The sequence below is a fragment of the Pantherophis guttatus genome, chromosome 1, assembly GCF_059756535.1.
Source record: "Pantherophis guttatus breed Tessera chromosome 1, ASM5975653v1, whole genome shotgun sequence".
Taxonomy (NCBI): Eukaryota; Metazoa; Chordata; class Lepidosauria; order Squamata; family Colubridae; genus Pantherophis; species Pantherophis guttatus.
In genome coordinates, this window is record NC_142063.1 from 194152469 (window position 1) to 194175315 (window position 22847).

Here is a 22847-nt window from a genome sequence, read left to right on the forward strand (position 1 = left end):
ATTTCCTTTTTACCATATTTATTCCTCATCTATTTTTTAAAAAAACCAATATTACCCTTCATCCTCATCTCTAATCTTAATCAAATTCAATTTTTCCCTTCTATTCTATATTATACCCCTTCGCATTGTCATCTATTTTTATATCTATCCTCCCATTGGTTAATTATGTAATACAGTTGTTTAATACAAATTCAACATTTTAATATAAATCAATTAGTTATATAACTATCTTTTTTGTATATTAATCAATATGAACATGAATATTCCAATTATTTCCATGCAATCCAATTTCTTACAAATCAATTAATTATATTTACCAATAATAATAAACCAAATAATTTCCCCCATATATTCCTCCAAACCACAACTTAACCATTTCTGCTTTCAACACAATATACAATTAATAGTATCTCAATTATTACAATTTCCTAGTTAAAAAGAGCTTTTTTTCTTTTGTGTTTTAAAATCTTGAACCTCCTCTTGCTCTAAATTTCCCATTGTTTGCAGTTTTGCACCTACCTTTTTTGGTGAGGAAAAAGAAAAAGAAATCTCTCTCCCCCATTTTGTCATGTTGCAGCAAAGACCCTGCTTCCTTACTTTCAATTTCGCTTTTCAGCATAGCTAGGGGGAAAAAAATTTGCTCCAGGAATTTACCTCTTTGCAGCTAGCTCTTTGAAGCCCCGCGGCAAGAATTTAAAGTTTTTTTTTCCTCTAGCCATCAGCTGGGACTCCGGAGACAGCAATAGATTGGGAGTGGGCGGGGTAAGCGACCGACGACCGGTGATCCAACAGAGGCAGAGGGTGAGGGTGAGTGAAGGCGTGGGGGGGGGGGCGAGAGAGGGCTTTGGCGACCCCTGTGAAATGGCTGTTCGACCCCCAAAGGGGTCACGACCCCCAGGTTGAGAACCGCTGTACTAGACTAAATGTTAGTCCAAAATGTTTGGTGGAAATTTGTTATGGCTGTTAAGTTGCTTCTAATTCCTTGTAACCTGGTGGCCATCATTTTGCCAAGATTGTCTGACAACAGCTTCTTTGAGTTCTTGTAAGCTCCTGCTGATATCATCAGTGATACTTTAAAGCCACTCTCTTACGTTTTGTAAAAGCAAAACACCTAATTATTTTCTTATGGTTCAAGGTATTCTCAAAATGTTACTTCAGCATCTCAGTTCAATGATATTTATTTCTCTCGGTTAATACCTTACTGATGAAATAAGATGGGGAAACTATAACCCAAAACAACCCTTTTAGTTATTTTATGTGCATCTCGTGAGATGGTATACATGGTTCTCCCTGTATTTTATCACTAAAACAACTCTGTGAGCTAAGTTAGGCTAAGTAGAAAATTCAGTTTCGTTAAATGCTCCAGCCATTTATTTTGTGACTTTCCTGAAGCAAGCAAGGAGAAGCAAGGCAAGGATATTTCAGTATTCAGTACTCAATATTCAGTATTCAAGTATTCAATATTATTCCTAGTATAGTAAATCAATATTATGAAATTTCTGTTTCTTGGTAATTCTGCCCAACTTGTTTGTTAGGAAAAATAAAAATGCTAAACTGATCCAATCCTAGCCATCAGTGAAAAATGAGCTTTCAGATGAGCAAACAATAAGAATAGAAAATATTTTGATTGAGTCCATACATTTAGGCAGCTGTCCCACAATCCCCCATAATGTTATGGTAGAAAAGTGGCCTCTTCACCATAACACGACATACATGACAGTATGTGAGACAAAATGGCTCTCTGGTTAGACACCAGAATATCTGTAGTATGAATCCCTACAAAGTGGCACGAAACTTGATAGGATTTATTTTGAGTAGCCGTATAGAAGTAGCCATGTTTACGTTTCCATGCTTTACTCTGTCCCTGAAATTAATTTGGTCTAGAAATGTTTGCCATCAGTTGAACCTCAGAAACAAAAGCACTAAGTTCAGTGGAAACCAAATGCTAGCTTTGGAAGAATAATAAGAGTTCTCCTTTGCTTCTGACTGATTTACCAGATGACAGAACCCTAGAGAAAGGAAAGAAAGGAAGCTATAATTCCTAAAATTCATTTTTCTTTCATGAAGTTCATTTGTATCTGCCTTGATTTGCACTTCCCTCTTTTTCCAAGTAAGCCTTTAAACTGCAAAACTGCTGGAATCTTTAACATTAAAAGAGATCTCTGTATCAGCATATAATGTTGCGAAATCAACCGGCAGCATCCCTAGCACATCACACTTGGGGCTTCATTTCTTATTGAGGTACAAGTCAGCAGAAGCAATCCCTGACCATCTGTGCTCTATAAATTACAGGAACACTGGCACATGCTGCTACTAAATCACCAATGAACAGGCTTACCTTATGACACACGACATGAACTCTGCTGGATATTCCAATAAACTCCCATAAAGCATCTGATATAAACTCAGGATTATGTTACCTTCAGGGATTGGGAAACTTAGATTTTTCCATCCTTCTGGGAACTTCTGGTAGTTATGTCAAAATGTGCACATTATCGCTTTTCAAATATGAGGGTCACATGCTACTGTCAGACAGTTATCTACAAAGATGGTGATATTGGGGCTATTCTGTTTCAGCCTACTGGCATGGGATCCCTTTCTAATGGAAGTTTGATGGAATTTGCTGCCAAAGTACAAATGTAAAAAGTCTGAAATAATTAAATAGCCCCATGCAGGTAATTTGTGTTCATTTGCTGATTGGACTGATTATTAAATGATCCAGGAAACCTTATATACCCAATTTATTTGGTCTCAATTTAAACAACCACCAGGTTAATCTTGTAAGCATGGAATGATTTTTTTTAAAAAAATCTGTATAAATTCATTTCAACTTGAAAAAAGACATGTGTGATTCAAGAAAAATGGTAAAACTATAGAACTGTTGTAACTATTGAAATGGGATGTCCATCTTCTTGCCCTCAAATATTGCTGTGCTCCCAAATTTATTTTTTATAATAATAAATATGATATATTTTTATTGTTTTAATGGTAAGTGCAGAGATCGTGTCACGTATCTATATTCTGAGTATTATAATGGTTCTGGAAGATAAGGCAATATTAATTTTATTTTGCAGATTCAGAGTAATAATGTACTGATGTTGAGGACTGGTTTAACAACTAAGGAAACATTCCTAGATTAGTCGAAAGCTCTCCATCAAAAGTATGATTGTGTTTCTCATGTAAACTAAATAGTATTTGCATTTACCTCCTATCTCTGGTTCCGAAGGTAATATAGAGCCATCATGATTAGAAACCATTGATAACCTTATCTTACATAGATTTGCTATTCCCCTTTAAAATAATCTCATACTCTACTTATTGTACAGTGAAGTGCAAAGCAATGAATAAGATACTTAAAACTGAAGTAAAATTATAAGACTGAAATACTTGGGAAAATACTACTAGTGCATCACCATGATCTCCAGTCACAAGGTTTGTTAGAAAGACATCAGGATCAAAAATATAAAAAAAACAATTGGTCAAAAAGTGAATGAAGGGAATTGTAATTCATTCATCTCTTGCCTGACAGATAAGTTCCTGCGCTGAGCCATGAGACTGCTTCTTAGTGCACTGTGGGGAATGTATACTTTGAAAAGGCTAAACAGACAGTGGTAAACAAGAACTATTTGTCACATCAATAAAGCAAGTATATAAAAAATAAATTGTCTAACAGGTGAAAAGATAAAATGAGAAATAGTTCATGGCTCAACATATTATAATAGTATCTTCATTTACAACAGCAGCTTGTGCTTCTTGGATATTAAAAACATTATTAGAGGCATATGTTGCCTTGGTGTTAGATTTTTATTGAGAGGGGGCAACTATTTGCTTCTTGCATGAGAAACAAGGATAAATTTTCTATAATATATGATGCTGTATATTGTATTACTTACTGTACCTTGTGATGTAGGAGATTTGAAATTATTATTTCCTGTACCAAGAGCTATATAAACATTCTCCAACCAGGTGAAAGGTTAACTTGGTTTCAAGGTTTTGTTTTTAGTATTTACACGCCAACCCATGATTCCATTGGGTCATACTTTCAGAAATATTTCCTCACCAAATTCCTCAATGCTTTCAACCCTGATGGAACTTTTAATGTACTACCTTCATTGGAAAGTTGGGTTACATTCAGAGATGTATCTGCCTTGAACATAGCCTAGGTTAAACTGAAAAGCACAGTCAAACATCAGCAGAAGAAATGTGTTATGGCATTTTGTATTATGCCATAAACTGTTTTATGATCACATGATATCATAAAATCTTTTATAAAATTTGCCACATTTCAATTCCATGGGAGTTATGGTTCCCAGATTTACTGTGAATTAGCCCATTGTACCTTGGTTCAAAAATTGTTGCCCTATGGTAGTGTTTCACCCAATTAAAGGAATTAAAGGGAACAAACGTTTTATATATAAATGGTTTTAATAGTTTTAATATTGTTTTATGTTGTTTTATTATTGATATTGTATTAAAATTCCTGACTGAGAAAAAACTAGATTTTGTTATAAGATGAGCAATTATATAAATGTTTGAAATAAAATAAAAGTGCTGTATTTCCAGTTTTGTGAAATTTCTAAACAAGCTTTAGCTCTTTTTGAGATTCACCACTTCACGTTAGACACAAATTGGAACTAGTGCTTTTGTGTATATCAAGTGGTACTTTATAGTTGTAAAAGCCATCAACGTATACCACCAAGAGGTAAGAAACTGAGTACTATATGGATTCCAGAATTCTCAGTTATGCCCTTGCGACTGGGAAGTCTAGAGATGAAATATATCCATGGGGATGATATTTAAGTTGATAAAACTTACTTCAGCTCAAATTCTCACTGCTCAGGATAAACCTATAAAAAGAAGTCAAGAGTACTAGGTTTCTCCACACCACTTGGCAGTATGCACACAGCAAGCCCTAAAAGAATTATATCAAGAGATGAGCTGAGTGACTGACCAGCTGGAAAGAGCTCAGATATGCTGTCTTGCAACATTCATACTTGCAAATACTGTCAAGGATCATTTTGCATCTGAATATGAAGCAGTGTACAACCCTACAGAAGGGACAACATGTTTTCTTCCCCAGGTAAAATGCTCACTTCTTCTCTGTGAGCTACCAGAAAAATCAATAGGCACAGTTTTTTTGCAATTCTGATTGCCAGTCCTAATATCCTTTATGAACACTAGCAGTAGCTGCTCATAGGCATGGGTTTGAAGGGAGATAGAGTGCACTATAAAGTAACCTAGAGAGAGAAATCTCTTTCTCTCCCTCGCAATGGGAAGGAAGAGATTCGTTTTGATAGCACTAAAAGGCTGGCCATCTGGCCACGGATTTGGTACGTGGCATTTGGCTAGCAACCTACCACAACACAAAATTGTCTTGGGTGGACATTGGTTGCAGCCACCCTTTTTCAGTTAAGCAGATGAGAGGCTGAAGCAGAGCAGGAAATCAGGTGAAACAGTAGCCCCACCAGTTGTTTCTTTCCCTGGAAGGCGCCCCTTGGTATAGATCCTAGCTTCTCGTGGTCATTTTTTGCAATCATGGCTCAGAGCGCCAATGAAACTCAGGGCACAGCTTATGAAAAGGGCTCGTTACTACTCCAAAGAGAGGCTCAGCTTTGAAAAGTGGGGGGGGCAATTTTGGACTTTGGTGTTTCGCTGTACAGGTGGGGTGCAAGCTTTCATGTCATCTTACAGGTAACAGGTTTGGGACAAGTCTCAAAACGCGCCTCATTTTTACAATCTTGGTGGTGTTCCTTGTTGGATGTTCTTCCCTTTATTCAAATAAAGCTGGTGGTGAAAGGAAGGAAGGAAGGATGGAAAGAAAGAAAGAAAGAAAAAGAAAGAAAGAAAGAAAGAAGAAAAGAAAGAAAGAGAAGGAAGGAAGAAAGGAAGAGAGAAAGGAAAGAAAGAAAGAAAAAAGGAAAAGAGGGAAAAAGACTTTCCTCTCTCCATCCCAATTCTTCATCACCAATCTTTGAGAAGGCTTTTCTTATACAGCATCCATGGAGTTTTATATAATGTACAACACACAAATGGTGTCTTTACTTTCTCTCCCTTCTCACTAGATAATCCACTGCCACCATCACTGATTGGCCATGATTTGAAGTTCAAATTTTGAACTGATTCATTTTCCAAGCTGGGAGACTTAGTGACTGAGAACCCATGTTTCCTTGGTGCTCTCTGAGCTAGGTTGTTTGCTTACAGTCCATGGATGCATTCTGCTAGTCTTAATCTCTGGTAGCCTAGTCCATTCTAGTCCATGACTAGCAGAAGTGTAATGGAATGCATTAATGGTCTTGAGGAAAGAAATACTGCCTACGGAACAATCAGAGAAGAGCAGCATAAGCCAGCAATTGTTTAATAGTCACAGAAAGAAACGACCCACCCTAATGGATCAGTAACTTACAAATGATGGGTGGGAACTTTGTACTTTGAGACTTTCATGTTTCTGTTAATGTAGCCTTACAACAAAGTACAATAAGTCCATCTTTCCTGTCTGTTTATCTGGGAGGGCTGACAAGAAGGGTGAAAAGCATGGACTAGAAGACCTCCAAGGTCCCTTCCAACTCTTATTATTTTGTATTCTATTCTATAAGAATGCATCCATGAATACCAACTAGCATTCAAAAGACACAATGAAAACTTCTTAATCTCACAACTCATGGACAGGTTCAAGAATAGTTTCAACTGGGAAACTTTGAGCATGCTAGACAAGTTAATCAAGGGAATTTCAGCAAGTTTGGCATTCAGATAAATCAATCATCAATAGACAGACAGAGAGAAACCACATTTACATGACATTCAAAAGAGATAATAAAAACATAAAAAGGAAACAAAAAGACCAATACCCATCCTCTCCAGCAGCCAACACCCAAATAAACTGGGATTAACCCAACAAACAAGCAGAAAACAGTACCCTAATTAAGGAACCTCCAAGGAGAAAATCACATCCCCACCAATACTGGCAAGGAAAGCTAGTGAATATAAATAGGAAGTAAACCTCATACTCCATAGCACTGTTGATGTTACCTAGTTGAGTAATGAAATGTCTGCAAGCAAACAACCAAGCTCAGAGAGCACTAAGAACTTCATATTCAACTCTGAACTATGTATATTCTTTTTAATGAGGAGCTTTTGTGCACAGAGAATTTCTGAATTTTGTCTGCTATGAAAAAAACACATCTTTATCAGCTTCATAATTGCAAAATGGTCATCATCATTACCACCATTTCCATCTACCTTAAAGAGTTGGTATAAAGATTAGAACGATATCTGTGAAGTTATCTGAGCTTTCTGAATTGGCTATATAAGTGCTAGGGCTTATGAAATGTGACAGCACTAATGTTTTTGATGAAATCCCATATCTATCTATCTATCTATCTATCTATCTATCTATCTATCTATCTAATCTATTTAATTTATTGGCTCAACTCCAGTGGCATTTCATGTGTATTATTACAATCCTTCACAGAAAACTTGTTTTGCTACCAAATTTTGCTTTTGTGGCAGAAAATCACTGGCATTTTCAAAATTGAATTAAAACATCATTCATAAAACTTTCTAAAAAGTTGGAGGAATAAGACTCAGGTAAGTTCCTCCTTTTCTGTAAGTGATTTACACACACACACACATGTATGTATATATGTACATGTATATCATCATCATCATCATCATCATCATCATCATCATTTTAGCCATTATCTATCCATATATTCACATAAACAGTCGCTTACAGACAGAGTATATAAAAATATTAGACCCAATATCCTGTAAAGCAAAATTACAAGACAAATGTGACTAATCAAACATCTGAAAAGCTATTGCTACTAGTTTAGATGTCTGCTTGTTAAAATACCAAATATTTCATTTTGAACTTACATTTCAGGCATAATCGATTGCAGATATAACTTTCAGCAATTTGAAAATACCTAATCCAGTTCTTTAATTAATACAGCCTATTCTGAAAGTTGAAAGATTTATTAGCACTGGCAGAAACATTTGAAAATAACTTCAGGAAGTTCATGTCATACCATGTATCTCAAGGGGAATTCATTTTCCTACATATTTTTTCTTTGCCATCACCAATAAATTCATTCAGAGAATTTAATATACTAAGCTAGACAGTAGTTAAAAGGTTGTTAAACAATTTCAATAGAAGGAATTATGGAAACATAAATATGAGCAAAGAGACCGACTATAATTCTTATTTGCTTTATTTATACTTAAATACATCTAAGAATGTGAAGAACATTTAAAGTCTACTACAGAGAACAAAAAACTGGAGATACTAAATTCAAAAAGTATATTTTACTATATTCATTTAGAAATATGCAAAAGTGATTAATCTTAAGGTTCTGGGACTATGTAATGCTATGTGGGAATGACCTTGGGTGACAGGAGGAAGAGCTGCAGCTTAGACAACATCCGATAAACGAAATGTGGGTCTGAAAGAGGAAGGTTGGCAAAAGCATCTCAGAAAGGGCCCTCTCTAACTTTGGGGAGAGTAAAAGTGTGGAACGGGAGGGGCACTTTCAGACTTGCAAGAGTCTCTTAATGTAATCCTACAATAAAGATAAAGCTAGTACACCTGGTTGTACTTCTGGCTGGACTGCCTCATTAGGCTAACAGTCTGGCTTGTCACTGTGACAAAGCTATGCAATATACTGCATAATACAGCATTCTACAGGTAACCCTCGGCTTACAACAGTTCATTTAGGGACCATCCAATGTTACAACGTCACAGAAAAAAAGTGACTTTCGACCATTTTTCACATTTATGACCATTGCTGCATCCCCATGGTCACATGGCCAAAAAATCAGATGCTTAGCAATTGGCTCATATTTATGACAGTTGCAGTGTCTCTGAATCATGTGAACACCTTTTGAGACCTTCTGACAAGCAAAGTCAATGGGGAAGCCAGATTCACTTCACAACTGGGTTATTAACAATGGCAATAATTCACTTAGCAACCATGGTAAGAGAAGTCATAAAATCGGGGGGGGGGGGAATCACTTAACAAATGTCTCAATTTTGGGGTCAATTATGGTTATAAGTCATGGACTACCTGCATTAATACTATTATGTTACCAAGGTGCCATTGCATCTACCTTATTTTTCGGAATATAAGACGCACCTTTTTCCCCCCAAAAGGGGGTGAAAATTTAGGTGCGTCTTATACACTGAATGTAGCCCTGCCCACCCACTGGCCCTCTCCCTTTGGCCTCTGCCTCGCAGCAGTTACCTCCTTGCAAGCAAACAGCAAGACAAAACAGCTCCTTTCAGCTTCAGCAGAGCCTAATTAGCACAAGTTGATTGGATCAGCTTCCCGATTCTCAGTTGATATGCTCTCAGCTTTTCTGTTTACTTGCAAAGAGGTAAATTGCTGGAGCAGATTTTTTTTTCTCCTTGTTGCTAATCAAGCTATGCTGAAAATGAAAATGAAAGTAAAGCAGGCTGTTTGTTGTTTGCTGCAATGAGGCAAAATTGCTCAGAGGCAGAGGCAGATTTCTTTTTCTTCTTTTCCTCACCAAAAAAGGTAGGTGCGTCTTACACTCCGGTGCATCTTATACTTCGAAAAATACGGTATTTAGGTTAAATGAAAAGAGTAAACTGGGAAAAGGCTCATTATTTGAATTTTTTTTTAATTAAAAGTATTTCTGTGCCATTTCTCATTATCCGATGCATGTCTCCTCAAAAGTAAATTCTTCTGCATTCAGTGAAGTTCATTTTCAGGTTAATTATATTATAATCTGATAGCTGCATTGACTGAGTAAGACAATCAGACCAAATCAAAGGAGAGATTGTTAAATCTATAGAACCTGTGATTAAGGTAATAGCACTGTCATCATTTCATTCACTGACTTTTTTGGCACAGATGTAGTGTTCCCTTTGGCTATAAGAAAGTCTTATGCACCCATTACACACACACACACACACACACACACACACACACTTACTTGCACTCCTATGTTATAGATAGAAGTTAAGTGCATACACCAATGACAATTCTTTGAATCACCACAAGCCACTGTAAAGATAAACTGCACATTTAAAACTACTTGCTTTGTGGAACATTTGCTTTTTTCAAATTAATCACCTAAGCCCCAGTTGCACCAGGAAAGCAACTGATGTGCAAACCTGATATTTTATGATACATACTAAGACTACATGATAGCGTTTTATTGACTCATGTGAGAAGAAGCGTAAAAAATAACAGTCCTTTTTGGGTTTTTTTCTTTTTATGCCTTGGCAACCTGGCACAGTGGAAAAAGATGGAGAAGATAGCTTCACTTTTATGAAGAAGCAGTATCTTCAAAAGAAACACACTTTATAGAAAAATAATGTCACAGATATTAAGTGTTCTCTGTTGAACTCTGATTCTTGTCCATGTCTACCATTTGCATGAATAATTGCAACAAGCACCAAAATAACTAATTCTATAAAACTGAAGCATAAAATACTTTCTAACAGAACTGAGTAGGATAGGATAGGATAGGATAGGATGGGACAGGACAGGACAGGACAGGACAGAATAGAATCCATCACCCATCACCTATTTCAATCTATCATCTAGTTATGGAATAAATTTACATGCTTTATTCACCAATTTTGTAATAGAAAAATGCAGTATCTCTTTACGGGATGCTTTTAGCCCATATTCCTTCATAACTGATTTGCAAAATAAAAATTAAAAAAAAAATGTCTTCCCTTCTTACAGTCTTCTAAAAAACACAGTAAAATTGTCACATTATTTTCTGTGGCGTCTAAGATCTCCACCGTGTCCAGTAGTCAGAAATACTTCTTTTTGTCTCCATTGTACCAATCACCTCATCAAGGTGAAATTCGTCTCCTTGCCCAGAACTCCTATTTATGTGAAGTCTGAATAAACTAATGAACTTCATTTTTTAAATAATTGCAGCAGTGGTGAAATGTAAAATTTGTTACTATTGGTTCTGTGGCTGTGGCTTGATGGTGGGGGTAATGTGACTGGGTGGGCGTGGCCAACTCTTTCTCTTTTTTTACTTTTAAAAGCATTTTTTTCTACAACCTCTTTGGCCAAAGCGGTTGCAGAATAAAATGCTTTTAAAAGGCTCTGACGATCCCAGCTGAGCCACGCAATCATTTTTTTTTAAAAGCATTTTTTCAGCCGAAGAGGTTGTAGAAAAAATTCTTTTAAAAGTAAAAAAAAAAACCTCTGATGATCACGTGGCTCAGCTGGGCATGGGGGCGGGGGGCGCACAGGGATTTTTGCTACCGGTTCTCCAAACCACCCGCCGCCATCACTACCGGATCCGACTTGTGATCGGATTTTGCATCCGTGACTTGCAGGTTACCAGAATATGGGCTATTCAGTGAAGGCTATTCAGTAAATATTCAGTAAAGTTTTACATTTTTTAATCATTTTTTTTCTCCATTTTATTGTTGTAAGCTGTCCAGAGTAGCCCCATGGTGAGATGGGCAGCAAATAACTAACTAATTAACTAAATGGCAGAAAAAGAACTCTCAGTGGTAAACAGAAGGCTTTATGGACTTTCCCTGTGATGAGATTGACAATTTTTTTAGTGGTGTTGTCAGCAAGAAGCTAGTAGACCAATTTCTCCTGTGTACTTTAATCAACTTCAACCTGTTTTCTTTCATGATATGAGGATGGTGGTAGATGAATTTAGATAACAAGTCCTCCAGAGCCTATTCCCTCTTGGCTGGAAGGGAGTTGATAATTGTTAATATTTCCCTCTGTACGTGAAGAGATCCTCTTTTCTTATGCAACTGTTGACTCTTCCTGTTTTTTGATATAGTGATTGATAAGGCAGAAAAACCTCCAAGTTCTCTTTGATGAAACAGAATAACTAGATACCATTGGCTGCCTTAATAGATCATCTGTTAAGAGATGCAACACAGAAAATTTGTCCCTGCTTTCCTTCTGGATAGCTTAGTAGCTTTTCATAGTATCAGGTATGGAATGCTTCTATCTACTTTTGAGAATTTGGTTTGGGGATATTGTTTTGTTGTGGTTCCATTCCTACCTGGAAGTTTCAGATAGTAGTCTGAGGGATGCCTTCCTCTATAGTCAGGGTGGGATTCTACTGGTTTGGTAAACTGGTTCACTCCGACAATCAGGTCGGCCCACCCGCCCACTCCTGCACTTTACTTATCTTTATCTTCTCAGCTGATTGGCGCTGCAGAGCGGATTGCAGTGCCTCAGCTATGTTACTCCCAAGTGGTAACACAGAAGGCTAGTGTTGCATATTAAATAGGAGTGGAGTGAAGTGTTGTGGTCCGCCAGCAGCCTGCGGAGCTGGCAGCGGATTCGGACAGCGATGAGGCTGAGGAAGAACATGGGCCAGTCCTGGAGCCTGGGGAAGGCCCGGTTGAGGGCTCTGCATCGGAGGCAGAGATGGGGCCAGGGCCATCGGGGAGTGATGTGTGGAGCCTCCAGAGGCTGATAGTAGAGAGGCAGAGGAACAGGAGGAGCCTGTTCCTAGTGCACATATGAGAAGAGCTGCCAGAAGGCAGGAGCAGATAAATCGGAGAGGACGTCTTGGGAGTAGGGCCAAGAGATGATTGGCCTCTCCCATAAGGCTTAAATGACCAGCAACGGCTCTTGGTCTCTTTGCCGGAAAGTAACGTTGAGAGAATTGCTTCTTGTTCACTGTATTCATTTCTTGTCGGTGTCTTCTGCTTCTGAACTTTTCCCAAGAAAAGCCTTTGGCAGTTTGCCTAATTATCCCAAGGTCGGGGATAAACTGAGGAATGGTGTTTTGAAGAATTTGGTTTAATTTAGTATGGACTATGCTAAGAATGAGTTAATTCTCAGCTGTTCTAATAAAGTCTGTTTGTTTTCGAACTGTTTTTATTTAATACTAACTACTTGGGCTTGGATCACAACACGTAGGTTCCACTCAGGTCTGCCAAACCGGCAGGAAAATACTTGAAGCTCATTGGCCGAGTCATCTGACAGCTCCCTATAAAAAGGGAAGCTGTCCAACGAGCCGGCTGCTGGGTTACTAATCTTCTAATAAAGAGCTGTTGTTACTGTTGGAGCTGCGTCCTGTCTCTTCTATCACTCGATCTAACCGTTAGTATTTGTAAAACTGCACACATGCGCACAGCGAAGTGCGTGATCACCGAACTGGTTGTTAAACCGGCAGCATCCCACCACTGTTTATAGTCCTTAGATTATGAGGTGCCTCAAGGCTTGATTATGTTCCCATGCTATTTGGCATCTTTATGAGGCCACCAGGAGGAATCATCAGGGGTGGCCTTGCTGTTTGCCCTCCTTGTGACAACCTTCTCTTTTTCATCATCAAACTGTTCCAGGTTCCCAGAATGAATCATAGAAGTGAAATTGAAAAGGACAACAAGTATAATCTTGTGTTAATAGCAAGATCAGTTCTTGCTGGAATCCCATATTGTGTGAATCTGACAAAAGTTGAATCTTTGTTCTAGAAATTGTAGAAGCATAGGCAAATATTCCAGTTTTTATTTTGAGTTTATACTTGAATGGTCTTCACAGATTCTGAGTTCAGATATAATAGCAAAGCACATTTAATAAAAGTCATTAGTGATGGTGCTTATATATGGTTGCTTAATACAAATGATAACTTGCAGACTGGTTTTAAGGTAAGTTTTAATAGCCTGGTTTGATGCTCCTCACAAACAGTAGCTAGAAATCTGGTAAAAGCTCAAGCCTAATGCCAATTCAAGTTTGGGTGTGATATCTGAATGCAACATTTGTCTTTTGGTGACTTTTAAGAAAATAAGCCCAAAGAAAAAGAAGACCCACACAATAAAAACATAACCAAAGAGGAGCAGGGAATTGGCTGTTGGAACAACATAATGAAAAGAGCACCTGTCCTCCATAAAACCTTCAAATGCAGAGGTTTTAAAATTATATTTCTATTTCAGCTTTATGTTCAAGGAGATGTACTACTTTCAGAGTATCTTGGTTATTGATGCTTCCCAGTGAAACAAAATTGGCCCTGAATGAACCTAAAATGCTATCAGAAATGAAGAAGAATAGTGAAAATGAAACAACTAAGTGAAGAAGCCTTACTCTGAACTTTTTACTGATAGAAAACATCAAATTCAAGCAGCAAATTGTATCTGGAAAAAAAATCAGCCTAGCTGTACAACCATCCAGATTCAGCAACCAAAGGAACAATACTGTGTGTTTCGAAAAGCTGGGTCCAGGTGTTGGAGGACATACTAAAAAAATAAATATTGGCTCACTTGCCATTTTTTCATCTCTGTATTCTGGAATCCACAAATCTGCTGGGGTATTGATTTTTTTTAAGTTAATATACAGTTGTATATATTTTATAATGTTTGTGCTACAGAAGCCTTGGAAAGAGCTGAATTATTCATTATTAATAAGGAAGCATTGCTGCACAGCTCCTTATAGTACTTTGCATGTTCTCCATATAGCTTTTATTCCGTTAGAATGACTTTTGCACTAGTAGCCTGTATAGAAAAAAATGTTATGAATTCCCATCTGACATCTCAGCCTCAAGTTTCTAATTTTGAACCAAATGTGTTATGTATTAAATGTGTTAGAGAGCCATGGTGGCGCAGTGGTTATAATGCAGTATTGCAAGCTAATTTTGCTGAATGCCAACAGTTCAATTCTCACTGGCTCAAGGTTGACTCAGCCTTCTATTCTTCTGAGTTCAGTAAAATGAGGACCCAGATTGTTGGGGAAAATATGCTGACTCTATAAACTGCTTAGAGAGGGCTGTAAAGCACTGTGAAGTGATATAGAAGTCTAAGTGCTATTGCTATATAAAGCCTTATTCTGTATGCTGTATATCTCCTCATGCCCCTTCTCTCTGTTCTTTCCTAGGAGTGATATGGTATCATATATCCTGTGCTTTTTCTTGTTTCTGCTTTTGAAGTAGTCTAGATTCTCTAGCTCACCAGGATAACCATTTTCCAAACTTTTTAAATGCTTAGAAATTGTCTTTATTGATTGCTGGCCTCTGCTGATTTTCATAGCTCTATGATCATGGACATTTCTGTATTTTTATGAGTCACAAATTTGTAGAGAGTATGATCAAGGAATTGCTATGTTCAAAGTGTCCTTCCTTCCTTCCTTCCTTCCTTCCTTCCTCCCTCCCTCCCTCCCTCCCTCCCTCCCTCCCTCCCTCCCTCCCATTAACTTTTCCACAAAATCATCCATAATAAAATATCCTGAGAGAACTGAAGGGATTTTTGTTAGCTACCAACCTTACATATTGGAGAATCTATGAAGGGATCAAAAAAAAAAAAAAAAAACCTTGGCTATTAACTAAATTAAGATAGTATGGGAAGTATTTGATTGGTTGACATCATAGGGGTCTATTAACAAAACATTATGAAAAAATAACAGCACCTGCATTTTGATATCACAATATGCTTTTTGACATCTCATCATTGTGGCATGTAATAGATGCCTGTGACCTTGTAGTGACCCAGCATAAAGAAGCCAATGTGAGTGGCTACAATCTGGCCTAGCAGAACTGTGATGTTCAATTCTAGCCAACATCTAAGTGGCAGCAAAGAGCTCTAAAAATCATTTTCTTTGTTTCCATCTTGAGGTGCTTCTTTAATTTTGCAGCCTAGAACTAGTAGCCTTAGTCACATTATATTTTAAGCTTGCATTACAAAATAGCTTTTGGGTAGACAGGACGGTGCGAACGAAACATACATTAATAGGTAACTGGAAGCCTCAGGAATAAAAAAAACTACAGAGAAAGAATGCTATTTGCAGATTGTTCAATATTCATATTGATATCAAGATTCAAAATATACAGTTTCCCTCAATGATAGGAGGCAGGATTCTTAAACTGGGAGGCATACAGAGCAATTAAAAACCTAAGATGGGTAGAGTTTGTAGGTTTAGTAGAACTACCTATTCTGGGCTGCAAATAACCTGATGACCACTAGACAGCAACAAAGAGATACAGAAAACGTTTAACTTTTCACTGCCATCTAACAGTCGTCTGGATTTTTCCAGCTCTCATTTGGTACGTGACAGGACCAGAGATTCCTCCTACAGAAAAGCAAATGCTCCTCTGGGTTACAGAAGTATGGCAGAGGTTTTCATTGAATAATTAGGAAGGTAATGTATATTTCAAAGACAAAAAGAGATTTCCATAGCTTGGGAAAATGCCAAGGAAGGCATAAAGATACATCAAGTTACATATGGGAAAGGTTTTATCATAGAAACCCCCAGTAGGAGGGATATACATAAGACATCTGCAACTCCTCTTTGTCTGCATCTCTTTTACAGTTCTTACATTGTCTCTCATGCAGGAAACTAAGCAGGTGGTGATTTTCATAACAAGGAGATGAGGATAAGGACCATCTACTGAATTTGAACATACCAGGTGGAAAGCCTAGGAAGAAGCCTTATGAAACGTGGTCATTCTACCTGTACAGAGAGAGGCAGACATACTGTACATGCAGATATTTATGAAGCTGCTTATCTACTAGGCATATCAAATCATAATCATGGAGTTAGAAAGGATTGGAATTATATTGATCTAGGTTTTTGTATTTGGGGTACAAATGTATTCTTCAGAACCACAAAAGTATTTTTTCACTTTGTATTTTGCCTGAAGTAATTAAATTGAAATCATTAGATTTTAATTCCGCTCATATAATTCTACTGACTTCAGCAGAACATAATTGATTTAAACCTAAATTTTACAATTGGAGCAAAGAACAGGATAAGATTGTACATGCTTGTGTGTACACAGAGAGAGAGAGAGAGAGAGAGAAAGAAAGAAAGAGAGAGAGAGAGACCTGCCTCTTCGTTCTGTTATAACACATGCACCCTGATGATATACTCTTCATTCTCACTTAAGATCCTTTGACAAAAGGGGGGATAACATTCTGAAAGTATATTACTGATCAATCTACAAAATTTTACAGCCATCAGGTTTCTGCTGACTCCACATCACTCACTGTTTATATTTCTCTTTTTGAGAAAGATGGAATGAAGCCAGAAAAAGAGCATACAGCCAAAGTGTACTGGGGTATTAGTAAATGGCATTGATTTCAGCCTTAATATATCAAGACAAAATAAATAGAGATTAGTACAAAAGTTGAAGTTTTTATTATGTGAGGCTGTCAATGGGCCACTAGGAAAGTTTCTGAGATAAAGAGAGTACCAAACAAACAAAAAAGTTACTTGTTTTGTCAAGATGTTTTAATCCCCTTCCCTTGTTTAGTTTTAAGCCAGTGCTGTGATGAGCGTTAATAAATTTGATCACCTATGGCCCTCTGGAGTGATGAAGGACATTTGCATGCTTTTTGCAAAGGACACAAACCCTGCTTTACTAGCAGTGGAATTCAAAGCATTGATTTATTTGTGAGACCTTGGAGCACAGTGGCGCCCTTCGGCATGGGCTACCCACATTCCAGACCCCTTATTTGACACAGCACACAGCTGGCACATAATGTTTCTGTGGCTGCAAGCAGTTCACAACCTATGCAACAATATATCAGTTTAAATTGCAGAGCTGTAGAAAGTAACCTGGAGAATATCTAGCTCAACCACCTAGCCCATGTAGACTTCACACGGTGTAGGCTGCTGTTTACAGTAAAATGAGACAAGGTTTTCATGTCTCGTTTTAACTACCTTATTTTTTGGACTATAAGATGCACTCCCCCCCCCAAAAAAGTGGGTGGAAATGTCTGTGTATCTTACAGAGCAAATGTTGCCAAAGCCCCCACCCCCCCACCCGTCGCCCCCCCACCCTTCGGCCTCTGCCGCCCAGCAATTTGCCTCCTTGCAGCAAACAGCAAACAGCCTGGTCAGCTTTAGCACAGACTGACTTAGCACGAGCAGCTGATTGGTGGTTGGATCTGCCTCCCGGAATACCTCTGATCAGCTGTTCCAGGCTGCGGGGATTGTCGCCACCCATCAGTGCCTTTGCCGCCAATCGCCATCGTCACCACCACCTATCACCGTCTCTGTGCGCCCTATTTTTGGCCTCCATGTGTCATGTGTTTGGCCTGTTCCAGGCAGTGGAAATCCCTGCCACCTGGAACAGCTGATTGACAGTATTCCGGGAGGCTGATCCAGCTGCTAATCAGCTGCTTGCATTAAATCAGGCTGTGCTGAAGCTGACCATGTTGTTTGCTGTTTGCTGCAAGGAGGCAAATTGCTGGGAGGCAGAGGCAGATTTTGCTTTCTTGTTTTCCTTCCCAAAAGCTAGGTGCGTCTTATGGTCCGAAAAATATGGTATACCTGATAAAGGAGAGCCAGCCATCTTTTGAGAAAACTTTTCCTTTCTCAGAAAAGCTCTAACCACTAGATACTTGATCCTAACATTTAGCTGAATATTCAGTTTCCACCTCTCAATTCTAGTTCTGCTCTTTGGCACAATAAAGAACAAGAAGTCTGCTCTGTCTTTTGTTTGCAGCCTGCCAACTATTCCTTTCAGTGGATTTGTTATGGATTTGAGAACTGCGGACTGGAAATTCTGCAGGCACTTAGATTTAAGAGTAGGCACTTCATGGAGAATTACAGAAAGGTGAGGGCTGCTGGGAAGTTGTAGCTTAGTAACTTTCCCAATGCTACAGGTTGCCATCTTTGCTAATTTTAGTTGCTTAATAGATTAAAGAAGAACTGAGCAATTTTTTTTTTTACCCTGGGAGCACAACTCTTCTTTTTGGCTTGTTTGCGGCCATGATCAATGATTTCTTTTTTTTCTTTCTTTTTTTTTTTTGATGAAGCTGCTGAAGTTTCAGATTTGCTTTTTCTTGTTTGGGGCTTTGGGAGATTTTAAGAGACAAACTGAGTGGCTCGGTTCTTATAGGTTCTTATAATATTCAGGTTACCTCATAAAGCTTCCAAAACAGGTAAAAAAAATCTGATTTGGAGGAGGATGAAACCAATAAAAGCCTGAAACCACTTTGAAGAATTATCCCCAACCCTCTATCCTTTCCCATGAATATAATTCTGTACAGAAGAGCTCTAGAGTTATAAATGGGCTAGATTTATTTATTTAGCATATGGCACATGTTACCCAGGGATCACTGAAGTGGCTGGCTGCCTCTGTGAAAGGAATTTTTTGGGTGGTGTTATCTTACCCCTGGGATGCCTGAATGCCAGTAGGCAATCGGGAGAGGCTCCTTTCCTGTCCCTACATGGTTTATTTGCTCACAGGAATCGAGCTGCTGAGCTGCCGACCTCAGCGGAGTGCAGGTTCAGCATCTTACCACGTGAACCACCGCAACCCCTCTAGTGGGCTAGAAGTTTGATGTTTTTGCTCAAGAGGCTGACGGTTGCCCACTCTGGCTTATGGATCTCCAACAGTCCAAAATCTAGAGCCTCTCCATCCGGGGTGAAATCCAGCAAGTTCTGACAGGTTCTGGAGAACTGGTAGCAGAAATTTTGAGTAGTTCGGAGAACCGGCAAATACCACCTCTGGCTGGCCCCAGAGTGGGGTGAGAATGGAGATTTTACTATATCTTTCCCCCAGGAGTGGGGAGGGAATGGGCATTTTGCAGTATCCTTCCCCTGTAGTGAGGTTGGAATGGAGATTTTGCAGTATCCTTCCCCTGCCACACCTACCAAGCCATGCCCACCAAGCCACACCACTGCCCACCAAGCCACGCCCACAGAACCAGTGGTAAAAAAATTTGAATTTCACCACTGCTCTCCATATTGAACAAAATAAAAAAAAAGTATCAGATATTTTTTTGGGGGGGGGGATTTCTCCAGTCTGAGTATTATCCACCCATTTTTGACTTGGCAGAAAACTATACTGTCTCTGTAGATTCCTGACTTTCTTCCAAGGGCCTAACAAGTTCTTCACATTTCACAGCTTTCACCCAGCTAAGGACAACTTAAACCTGTTTTACTCATGGGCTGGGCATGAGATGAAGATATACAATGAAGTCAAGATTGAAGAAACAGTTGTTTGTCCCATAGTTAGTGCATGGAGGAAAATCCCCTTGAAACTACTGTAACATAGGAAACAAGACTATGATAGAATCATGGTGATCTTCTCTTACAGAAGAACATGAAAGTTTTCAGTGTTTTCATAAACATATGATAAGTAATAATAGCTATATATTAACTTTGCTAATAGAGGCCCTTACCTCCGGAATGCTTTTTCAGGGGAAACCACGTTGGAGGGAATGAAAATGAATGGAATTGTATTCTGCTGATTGACTTCTAGTTGACTTTGGAATGGCCTCCATGATAATGGAATGCTGGAAGTGGTACAGGGCTGATTTGATCCAGAAGATTTTAACACTGGTCTTAATGAAATCAATGAGAATCTTTTCAGAGTACAAGAAAAAAAATACTTCTGTTCAGATCATGCTTATTTTATTTACTCTGTTGTTACAGGTGGCTTAGGCAGCTTTACAAGGTTGCTTATTTATTTATTTAGAAAACATTATTATTGGCTTTTCCTTAAAGATAACCGATGAGTAAGAACAAACCAACCACATATAATGGACAAAAGTGAAATCCATAGTGAAGGTCAGTAGCAACACTCACAGTCACAATTAGGAAAGTGTCCAGCAAAACCAGCATGATCTAATAATCCTTCAGTTTATGCATGGAAATTCCACAGTCTTTCTGAATAGATGCAAAATGCCTTTGGTGCTATAATCTAGGGATGTTCTGGGGAGGAACCTCATATGGTAGGCCTCTCTAAAGCCACCATTTGAAACAGTCAGGAAGATCAGTGTTTTTCACTGAAGGTAGTAAAACAAATAAATTGAAATATAATCCCATAAATTTTTTGTTTTGATATTTGGGAGTTTTCCACTCATTCCTCTTTACTGAGCCATTAATTTCAATGATACTGGTATAGAGAAATTAGTGAAAAAAATGGGAAAAGAGTTCATTTTATTTCCACGTCTCTAAGAGTCTTAAGAAGATTCCATACTAAGCCACCTTGCATGACACAAATATTGTATCAACTCAGTCAATATATTTGTTTCAGGGAACTAGAAATTTACAGTACACTACAGTACTGTCAAGTAAATTTTTAAATTTAGAGACAAGTTCTACTGATTTCTGTATATATGTTTTTTAGTTTGCCTTTTAGCTTGTCCTCAGTCTCCCCTTTTAAAAGGAATAAGATCTTTGATCAAATGACTATTGCTACTTTGAAACTAAATTCTTCATCTTCCCTTCTTCCTAAACATTCTGGGATAAAAATGCTGACATTTAATTTCAAATGTTTTCTTTCCAGAAAAGAAAGGATACACCCTCACTCCTTCTAAAAATAAATGATACATTGCTAGTGATTGGAAGGCCGGCAAGATTGGATCATGTGGTTTGTATTATAGAGCTCTCCTCCCCCGGTGCCTATGGCTAATCCTTATCTGCAAAACTAAAATATTTCTGCTGTTAAGCATATTCCCACAGCAGCGGCAGCCTTCTCTTTTCCAGTGGCCAGCTGGATGCCAGTTTGGATTTTGCACCGCACCAAGATCACTTTAATCTAATTCTATTTCCATTCCAAGAACACCATTTGTACATTGTCCAGCTTGGAAATGTTAACTTGACACTACTGGCCATGATGTGTCATTTCTCTTCAAGTGGCAAATTTCCAATGACCTGCCAGTGGAGCATTTACGCTGGAATGTTTCTGCACGCACAAAAAATATACTATTTGTTCTTTTGTAAAAGGTCATGCCAAAATGTGAACATTTCCTAGCTAATGGCGAGGCCAGTTTCGTTTCGTTTCGCAAAGAGCCACATTACTTCAGAAACAGCAGACTCTGCTGTCTCTGTAATACCTTTCTTTTTTTCTCTTTCTGACATTCTCATATCTTACTTCTGTCCTGAACATCATACAGCAGGAATGGGACAGCTCACTCTTAGAAGTCTGAAAGAATCTCTTTTGAGTTAAATCATGAGCTGTGTAATATTAAGCTGAAGGCTGCAATGTATGCATCCATATTTTATACAGCTATCACAGGTTCAGATATGGAGACAGTTTAAATAATATAGTTTAGGCATATGTTCCAAGTTCAAAATGTTCCAAGCTATCAGAACAAACCCCATATTTCAGATGAAAACATTGCTGTTCCCAGTGGTGCTGTGTCAAGTATTTTAGCTATCCTGAGCACTGCAGCTGAACTTCTATTTTATGACTTGTGATTAGGTTGGGGATATATTTTTTTCCCCTAGCTTAGTATGTTGAGACACAGAAACTGTCCCTGTTGTTATAAGCCTAGCCTGGATGGGATGATCTGAGAAATGGAAAGCTGAGGGAAAGCAGCAGTTTATAACCACATGCCTTATGTCAAGAGTAACTCTGCTGTTTCCTATTTCTTCAGTAAGGACTCACGACTCCTGGCAGCTGCCTGGAAGTAAGTTGCAGTATTGCTTATTCTTAAACGACTTGTTTTGTGGAAGTTAGAATTCATGTGGATGGATTGCGTATGGGATATATTTTGTTTCTGGTGTATGGAGGTAACAGGCAAATGAAAGAAAGTCAATGAGCATGTCCAAGGCCTGTTCTGTTTCAGACACAATTCTTTGCTAATATTGTTGAGGTTTTATGCTTTTTGCTGTGCGTTAATAGTCTGCATTAGTTTGTTGAATTCTGGTTCAATCTTGTGCTATGCAGATTTTTGTATCACATGTTGAGCCATGTTGAGTTTCAGAAAACATTTATAGCTCAAATGACCTTTGCTTTTATTTGGGTTGATTTCTTGAGCCTTGGAGCATTTTTCAAAGTGAGTATATGCTGTAGGGTCTGTAGTAGTAGTAGTTCTTGTTTCTCCTCCTCCTCCTCCTCCTTCTTCTTCTTCCTCCTCCTCCTCTTATAACACACAACTTTTATTTAACTAAAGCATAGCCAATTTGAGCATTCTAATGGAACATTTTGAA

At 38.3% G+C, this 22847-nt stretch overlaps 1 long non-coding RNA gene across 1 annotated transcript in view; it reads left to right on the forward strand.

Moving 5' to 3' along the window:
• Positions 1-22206: 22206 nt before the first annotated feature.
• The window catches only part of LOC132711085 (uncharacterized), an 85292-nt gene continuing 84651 nt past the window's right edge, over positions 22207-22847 (forward strand). Inside the window, exon 1 of the long non-coding RNA XR_009621874.2 lies at positions 22207-22324. This is a non-coding gene — a long non-coding RNA (uncharacterized LOC132711085). The remainder of the gene's footprint in view (positions 22325-22847) is intronic.